The 9124-nt window shown below is 59.3% G+C and overlaps 1 long non-coding RNA gene across 1 annotated transcript; it reads right to left on the minus strand.

Annotated features, from left to right (window-relative positions):
- Positions 1–5142: 5142 nt before the first annotated feature.
- On the minus strand, positions 5143–7792 carry LOC120890891 (uncharacterized). Its single transcript, XR_013428357.1, has 3 exons — positions 7158–7792; positions 6637–6733; positions 5143–5599 (listed from the first exon to the last, which is right to left on the minus strand). It is a non-coding gene; the product is annotated as an uncharacterized LOC120890891 (long non-coding RNA).
- Between the last annotated feature and the right edge of the window lie 1332 nt (positions 7793–9124).

Consider the following 9124-nt stretch of genomic DNA (forward strand, 5'->3'; position numbering starts at 1 on the left):
GGCTGTCACAAGTCCTCAGCTGAAGGCTCCCCGCGCACACAGGGCCCCTCGTTCGCTCACTCTCCGTCACCCGGGCTTGCTGCGGTGTGGCCTGGCCCAGGGCCTAGAGGGGGAAGAAGCACCCCAACCTCACCCTGTGTCTCAGGAGTGACCCCCAGGCTCCTCCACGTGGAACCGTAACCCTGCAACCACAGAGCCTGGGGCTCCGGGGGGTCCCAGCAGGCCCGGCCCCGGCAGCCTGCCGTCTGGACGTGGTGGACTCTGACGGAGGGCAGCCCTGCACTGCTCTTCTCCGATGGCTTCCAGCGGGCAGTTACCTTTAGAACTATTTGCATTTCCTTTTTTGGCTCTCTGTGTTTATCCTCCGAAACGGCAGGCTAATGGCTCCTCTCTCACCTCCCTCTTTCCCTTCAGAAAAATGAATCCCATAAAAATCACTCGACTGGTGACTGGGCAAACTCTCTGGCATCATAAAACCTTGATTTAGAGGCTGAGCAAATGGGAGGGGACGTCTTGGCGTGCCCTTGTGCAACGGGAGGCCTATTTTTGGCAGGTGGGTTTTTGCATAATGCTGTCGGGAAGAGCTCAGAGCCCCCCCACTCCTGAAATGAGAAGTGGGGTGTCCAGCCATGACAGACAGGTCAGAGGACAGGGGTGCCCAGGCCGGCGGGTCCAGCCATGTTCAGACTGGGCGTGTTGGACTTGGGAGGTAGGCGGAGCAAGGAAGTTGTGTGCGAGAGAAATCAGGTGAGCTGGCCAGGTAGGGCGGGGGGGCCTCCGAGCCCAGCTCCCGCGGCCATCCGCAGAGGTGAGTGGGGGCCGCAGGCAGGGAGCCCTCCCTCCCCTGCCCGTCATCTGGAGCACTCTCGAACCCTGGGACACCTGGGAGTGGCTGCCTGGACCCCTCTACCCCAGCTGTGGGGTGGGAAGGGGATCCCGGCCGTGCTTCCCAGGAGCTCCGGGGTCAGCCCGGACGGCTGAGGCGGCTCCGGGAGAGCGTAGCCCGGGCTTCCACCGAGAAGAGGGGCGTCTGGGGGAGCAGGGAGCAGCCCCTGCAGCGGCTCCCGGGCAGGGCACCATGGCCCTGCTCAGACCCCAGGACGAGGTCGTGAGGCACAGCCCCGGGCGAGCGCTCACGGTGCCCGGGGTGGCCTGTCACCGGTGTTTTCCGATCTTCCTGTCAGCCCACGGGGCAGCCAGACGCTGGGGCACGCAGGTCCTCACTACCTTCCGGAGGCCGTTCCGGTGGCTCGTCCAGGCTCTGAGCCCGCGCTCACCCCCGGCGAGGCTCGGGGGCACGAGCTCTGTGGAGCAGGCCTTCTGTCCATCCTCCAGAAGCAAACCCGGGGCTCAGAAGGGCTGTCCTCTGTCCATCGCCCCGAGTGACAGGAGGGAGCCTGGCTCTGCACTCGCATCTGGCTGACCCCAGGGCCAGCTCTTCCCAGGGCACGAGGGTCGACGTTCCCCCCTCGGGCTTGTCGGGGGGCAGGCATCTGCTGGACCGGAGGCCACTCCAGCTGCCCCTGCCTTTCCTCCCAACCTCTTCCCAGACAAAGCAGTTCTTCATGGCTGGGCCCCGCTGCTGCCGCCCCCCACAGCTGGGCCTGGAGTCCAGTGCGAGGCCCGTGGGGCTGGGTCAGCCTCAGGAGACTCTGGCCTCTGGTTATTACCTCCATCTTCTCCATTATGCTTGCGATCGCGTGATCCATGCGGTGCTGTCTCGCCATTGATTCACTGGTTAAATTAGCTGCTATTTCTTTCTCCTGCATTACAGCTCAGAGTAATTTGTTTATGAATCAAATGTTCTCTAGGCTTTGAAGGAGAGCTTAATATGCACTCATTACAGCCCGGTCGTAATCACCCTAAATCACGGGAACTGCCGTATCGGGCAAGCCATTGGTCTCCTTGGCACGGGCTCCCATCCCGTACCTGACCAGAGAGGCGAGGCCAAGACATGAATTTTAATCACATTTCACGGAAGCAGGGGCAATATGCAAACGGAGAAATACATTCATATTTTAAGATCTGTGCAAACATTCCAACGGATGCAAGGCTCCTAGCCAGCTTGTCCTCCACATGACCTTCAGGGAGCACCCTCCCAGGCCCGGCTCCTGCCTCCAGTGCTCATGGGAGGTGTGGTGGCCCTTCCTCTCCTGGAGCCTCGCAGCCCCAGCCCTGGATACTGCTCCCCTCTGTTGCTGTGCCCAGTCGGCCCTTCTCCAGGGCAGCCTCCTGCTCCTCACTGTCTTCAGCCTCCCTGCGGCCGGACCAGGCAAGTCCACCCCTGTCCCATGCCCAGAGCCTCTTCCTGGTGGAGCTCAGAGTCAGCTCAGAGGCTGACTCCAGACCCCCAGAGGCCCTGGCCCGGGGCCAGCCAGTCAGGCCTCCCTCCCTCTCCCATGCTGTGCCCGAGTCCAGCCACCTGGACACCTTTCGGGTCAAATCTGCTCTTAAGGTAAAATGCTGCAGGCACAGGGAAAAGAGGCAGCACGGGGCACTTCCTGGCCATGTTTCTCCATGTTAACCTTGATCTAGACCTTGACCCTTGTCCCCTGACCTGCACTGGGATTCCGAGTGATTCAGGCAGGTAGATCCCCCTTGATGGGGCTGCTTTGGAGAGGCCCCCAGACAGTGTGGCCTTTCCCCAGGGGGCCCAGAGGTGCAGCCCAGGCACAGTGGTGTGCCCAGGAGCATCAGGGTGCTGGCATCGAGCAAGGCCCCCAGGGGTCTGCATGGGGCTCTCCTGAGGGGGAACAGGCTCTGTCTCGGGTACCCCAGATTTTGTCCTCCATGCTGGGCTCCTTTTACACATGGAGGGTTGAGAATTAAAGCAGGTCAACTCGGACCCTGGAAGAGCCGTGAAGTGAGGGCAGGCGTCCAAGATCAAGAGGAGCAGGGCTCACCTGGAGGACCCACCCCTGCAGGGGCCCGAGGCTGAGGCCCGTGGCAGCCGAGACCTGCACAGAAGTAGCCCCAGGGAACTTGCTGTGGCTGCTTCCGGCGCTGTCCCTTTCCTGTTGGAAAGGAGACCAAAGCATCTCAAGTCAGTGCTGGGAAAAGCCAAAAATCAAACCCAAAGCAGGAAGCTCAGGAAATTTGTACTCTGCAAGGTAGGCTCTCCCCACTTGAAATTTTATTTGCAGATTTCATTAGAAACTGGTTTACAACGCCCGTCTTCAATGCCTGGGAAGTTTAAGCCAGTGAGAATCCGTCTCCCCTGATGGAAAATTCAAGACATGGAGGTATTTACCGTGGTGCATCTGAAACCAAGCCTCCTCCATCACGGCATCCATAAGCACTTTTCCCCTGAATCCTGCTGACAATATTCCACTTAATGAAATGTCTGAACTAAACACATTGTAAGATATGGATCGTGTCTCCCTGCAGATGGGCCAAAGACTGAGCACTTGTCCCACGGCTCCCTCCATCACTGGTCCAACTCCCAAGCGCCCCTGCTGAGCTCACTTTCCTGGTCACTACCCTCTCCCGCCCCGTTTTGAAATGTAAGGGAGGTGACCACAAACTGGAAGGCACATCCCACAAATGGAGTTATTTAAACTCTTAATGAACTTGGAGCCCTCCAAACTGCCGAGCCCCAGGGCTGGAGCCACTAATTATGGAGCTGGTGGGAGCTGGGGTGGGTTCTGGGCCTGTCATTCCAATGCCTAGCTGGGGGACAGCTCATTCATTAGCCAGGCTCTGGGAAGCAGTGACCAATTAGTCCATCTGCTCGGCTCTCCGTTTCCTGAAACAGCGCAATTAGCTGAGACCAAAGCCCTGATCACCAGATCCAGCTGGAGAGCCTGGGGTCCTGCCCCATCCAGAGCGGCTCTGAATGCCAGAGGCCTGTAGAAAGGGGCCTCGGAGTCGCCTGGGGCTCACTCCGTGGTGGGAGGAAGGCTCTGGCCACGTGGCGGTGCCCTGAGTGGCTGCGAGCAGCGTGGCTGTGGTCCGGGTGCAGTGGGAGGCATGGGGCTGTGCCCCTCACCTCCTGGGCTGTCTTCTGTCCTCCTTTAGACAGGAGCACTGAGGTCTAGGGACAGGGGACCCCCTCTCCTCCATGTGCTTGTCTTCTAGCGGCTTCACTTGGGAGAGGAGGGAGGGGAGGGTTCTCTGTTTCCTGGCTCTTTCTTCCGGGTCCCCATCTCTGAACCTGCCCCACCCATTCTGGACGTTAGCTTCTCCCCCAGAAGTGCATCTGGCTTGCAGAGGGGGCTCCCCCCGAGGCCTGGGTGTGCACTCAGCAGGAGCCAGAGAAGGGCACTCGTTCCCTTCCCACCCGGTGCATCAGTGAGAGGCTTGGAGTTTTCAGGGCCCTGAGCAATTTCTGAAGTTTTATGTGTCAAGAAGCAAAGACCGAACTGGGAATAAGTTAATCAGCTGTCCAAAGGATTCACAGCTCGACCTCAGCTTGAGTCCCCGAAGCGTTCTTAGTCTCCGTCACCCTGGAGGGACCACGTGGGCTGACTGGCGGGTCATCAAGACTAATGCTCAGCCAGGGGAACACACCTGGAGCTGCTGGGTCGTGACTGATTAATTAGGGAAAGACTCGATGGCGCTAATTGGAGGCTGAGTATTTTCTGAGTTTTAACATTCATGGAATGCAAATGTATCAATTCCTAACAATATCTAACAAGATCATTTGAAAGGGAGAGTCTCCCGAGAAACGCAATCATGGCTTGGGCACGGCGTGGGTCTCTGCTTTTGTAGAGACTCATATAAATCAATGGAAAGTTTGTCACCAGTTGTACTAATGGTCCTCAGCAAACGGAGAGATTGGCCAATAAATATGCATAAATGCCATTCTCTCTACCTGTTGCGTTCAATCCCAGCAGCAAGGACTCATTACGCTGCGGAAGTTTGATGAATGCTCTCTGGCTCGTGGACCTGTAAGGCGAGCGTGCCCGGTGCAGGGGGGAGCCACCTGCGCGGCTGCGCGCCCCGGTTTCCAAGTGGAAAGCTCTAAATTGAAATCTGTACCTCGAGGGATTGTGCAACCAAAGAGAAAACCGTTGGGCCCCAAAGGGACTATTTCCTAGCATAATGAGAATTTTAAATGGTGGGCTTAAATTCTTTGAAAAGCCTTTCAGAAATGTATGTGCCCATGATGGTTTCTGAATTACCGGCAGAGATGCAATTAAATTAGAAGGAGAACATCTCTTTATTCAAATTTCCCAGCCCGAAGACCCTTCTTCGTATCCTGGGAGGAGCCCAGGAACCCAAGTGCAGAACTCTTCCTTGTCATCGCAGCTTCCTCGACTGAACTCAGGGGACAGAGACCCACGAAGGGTCATGATGGCAGGTGGGAAGGGCCTGAGATCAAAGGCCCACCGTGGGGAAGGGGGACGCTCAGGACATGTCCTTCTCGGTACACCTGCCTATTCGTCCCTGGGCAGACACCAGCTACCGGAGTGGGGCGGCTGTCCCGGTGGAGACCAAAGCCCTCAGCGTCACTAGGTGAACTGGTGATGCCATCAGTTTTCAATGAGCAGGCTCAGTGTGGGGCTGCTAGGGGATCCGCGTGGGCTGGCCTCTTTACGCCCCGGGGTGGTCACAATCTTAGCGCCCCGTGTCGCTGGGTCGGGATGAATCTGTGAGGCTACAGGAGGCGGGGGCTAAGCAAGCAACCAGGGACAGGCTGCCTGGCTCGGCTGCTGCTTCTACCCACGCAGCCAGTGGGTGGGTGGGCTTCTGGGGCCTCCTTGGCTTGCCCTGTAGGACTGGGGACAGGGTCACCACACACAGGATGGGCGTGTGCACTCAGTGGGGTCACGAGGACTTGCACCGAGGTTGGCCTGGCGGGGCCCGTGGCTGGAATCACTGCCAACACAGCAGAAGGCACTCTCCCTGCAGGGGACGGGCCAGCGGGGCTTGCAATAGGGAGAAGCACAGGGGACGGTCAGCCCAAACCTGCAAGAGGAGGGCCACGGCCTCCGGATGGACAGCAAGAGAGACACATTGGGCCCAGGTCCATTGGGGACCAGGGTTTGGGCTGGGGTTTATGTGGGTCTGAGGTGCTTAGCTCAGGGAAGGGCAGGACTCTGGAATGGTGTCTCGGCAGGGCTTGGAACAACTCTCTGAACAGCTTTATTAGCACCGGGGATGGTCAAGGCCCTGGCCCAGGCTCAAACCTGCAGCTGGCCCGTCCCAGGGTAGACAGAGAAAAAGCCTGAGGACACAGTGTTCTGCCAGAGGGCTCAACAGAGAGGCTGCGGTGACTCGCCAGGTGAGCCCCTCACCAGCCAGCAGTGAGCCTGGGGCTCCCGCCAGCCGGCCCCAGCCCAGAGCCACCCCGTGCAGCTCGCTAAGACTGCGGTGGCTGCAGGAAAATAACCTTTGGATTCAAAAACGTCCCGGGAGAAAGATGTCTTTTCTGTCCTCAGAGGTGACTTGGAGGTGACTGACTGGACCGCACGTGGCGGAGTGGACGGCACACACGGGCAGGCCCAGGGCGGTGGTGTTCCACCTGGCCCTGGGGGTTTGCGTGCTGGGGCAGGTTGGGTGGCTGCTCAGGAAGGGTTCAGGAATGAGGCCCACATCCCATGTTCTTAGTGGGGCAGACCAGACCCCCCAGAACCCAGCGCCCAGAGTCCCCTCCCTCGGTGCTGAGCAATGGCCCAGGACATCAATCCAGACCTGATTCCTGGAACTGGAGAATGTTGTGACTCGGAGACAGAGTCTTGGCAGATGTGGTCAAGCTGAAGGTCTTGAGATGTGGAGATCATCCGGGACCCTGTGGGCAACACAAAGGCCATCACACATGTCCTCCTACAAGGAGGGCAGGAGTGACCACCGGGTGGAGGTGGGAGTGAGGTGGTCACAGTCAGGGGACCCTGGCTGCCCCCAGAGGCTGGAACGAGTCAGCAAGGACCGCTCCTCTGGAGCCTCTGGAGGGAGTGGCCCTGAGAAGGGCCTGCTTTGGGTCTGGCAGGGCCAGTGCACAGCGTGGCTCCCTGCCCTCAGGGTGTGATCTGTCGCAGCCGCAGGGCACTCATACGCACGGGCCTTTCCACTCCTGGATTCTACTGCTGTCCTGCACCACGAGCTCCCATTCTCCAGTGTCTAAGTCATTCCTGCAAGTTCCCCCAGGCCCTGCTCATCACCAGCTCCCCCAGAAACCCCCGAACCCCACCCCTGCACACTCTGCTCCTCAGCACCTCCTCACAGGTGTCCTGGGTGGACAGATGTCCTCTTTCTTGCTGAAACCACCGGCCTTTCTGAGGCGGCCCCTCCCCAGAGTCAGGAAGGAGGTGCACCACAGACTCCCCAGGGCAGTGTCCGTCTGCTTGTGTGGGTGCAGAGGGGTTCCGTTTCCTGCAGACAGCCTCCAGACAGAGGCCGGATCCTTAAAACCACGGTGTCCTTGGAAGACTGCGGGGGGGGGGGGAAATGTCAGGGCTGCAGTCGGGGACCACGAGAGCCCCAGGCTCCGAGTGGCACAGGTCAAGAGGAGAGCCCAAACCTGGTGCGTTTGCTAGAGAAGCGCCTCATCCGGTCCCCACCAGGAGCCGTCCCCTCTGCTGGGAAGAAATGTCCCCGTCCCTGTGCAGGATGTAGCCTGGGCAGGAAGCGAGCAGTGCCAGCGGGTCACTCAGTGGACACTGAGCTGCCAGCTGGATGAGTGACTCTGTGCCCCGGGCGAGGTCTCTCGGGAGCACTGGGCCTTGAATGGCCGGCTTCTAAATGAGGGCCTTGAACTTGGTGGTGTCCACATCCTTTCCAGTTCTAAAATAAGACGGCCTTCACAAGAGCCCTCGACACTGGTGGTGACCCGCAGTCGCCCTGTGTTAAACAGCACTGTGTTGTTGACGGACAAGACCAGATGCCAGGGCCATAGCGGCTGCTTCCGGCCTTCCCGGCGTGGCCTCCACTTGGCAGCCTCCGATCAGGAGCCAGCGTGAGTCCAGATGCATGGGGTGGGTGTGGTGCCTCTAGCCGCAGACAGAAAGAGCCTTTGTTTTCATTCTTTTGCGGCGCTGGGGGTGGACCCAGGGTCCCCTGGGTGCAGGCCAGTGCCCCACCACGGAGCCCGAGAGGGAGAGTGCTGCCCGCGCTCGGCTGTCTCTGTGGCCAGGGCTTCCCCTGTGCTCCCCGCCTGGGTGGGTGTGATCTCCATCGGGACGGCCCGGGGAGGGGGGAGAATGGACAGGCCCACTCGGGGCCGCCCCCTGGGCTCTCGGCTCCTCAGACCTACCAGGCCCATCCCTGGCTGGCTGCTGAGCTCTACAGATCCTTTGGTGACATTCGATGCCGTCGGCAGCAGATGAGACTCACGCTGGCCCTGGAGAGTGGAGGAGGGCCTGGTTCCGGGTCTGTGGTGTGCTGGGGACAGCAGGCGGTTGGAGCCAGGCCCAGGCTCCCTCTGTGCTGGCTGGAGGTCGGCCTTGGGCTGCTCCCCTTCCCCAGTCCCGTCCTGCTGCTGACCTGTGCAGGACGTGGTAGGGACTGCGGCATGGCGCGTCATGGAGAACCTGAAATGCACCCAGAGGTGTCCATGTCAAAACTCTGAGTGTGACTCCAGGTAGGAAAATGGTCTTTGCAAAAGTCAGTGAGTTTAGGACCTCCAGATGGCCCTGATCCAGGGACATTGTCCTTGTAGGAAACCTAGATGGAGGGTGGCCGTGAAGACAGAGATGCAGGGATGCAGCCAGGAGCCCAGGACACTGGCAGCCACCAACACAGGAGAGGCAGGAAGTCCTCCCCAGACAGGCAAAACGCGGCCCCCGCCCCGCCCCTGCCCCACCACCACACGGGGGTTCTGGCTTCTGGCTTCCAGAAAGAGGAGAATGAATTTGCACATTTAAGCCACCAAGTTTGTGGTCATTGATTCCAGCAGCTGTAGAAAACTAACACCATGACCGTGAGAATTAGCAATTTAATACACACAAAGCGCTCAGCGGAAACTCGGCACGGCGAGGCTCAATACGCATCCAGAGCACGCGGGCCCTGGAGGGACGGCGGGGTGACTTTTGCCCTATTCCGGGTTTTCATTTTCTTGTTCAGTGGCCACCTGATAGTCTGGCCTGACTCCCGTGGAACGTCGCTGGAGGAAGATCTAATGCTGGCCAGCCGCACGCGGCAGAGCACTCCTTTCAAATGCATTCAGATTTTTAAAACAGAGGAT

Source organism: Ictidomys tridecemlineatus, chromosome 11 (assembly GCF_052094955.1).
Source record: "Ictidomys tridecemlineatus isolate mIctTri1 chromosome 11, mIctTri1.hap1, whole genome shotgun sequence".
Lineage (NCBI taxonomy): Eukaryota > Metazoa > Chordata > Mammalia > Rodentia > Sciuridae > Ictidomys > Ictidomys tridecemlineatus.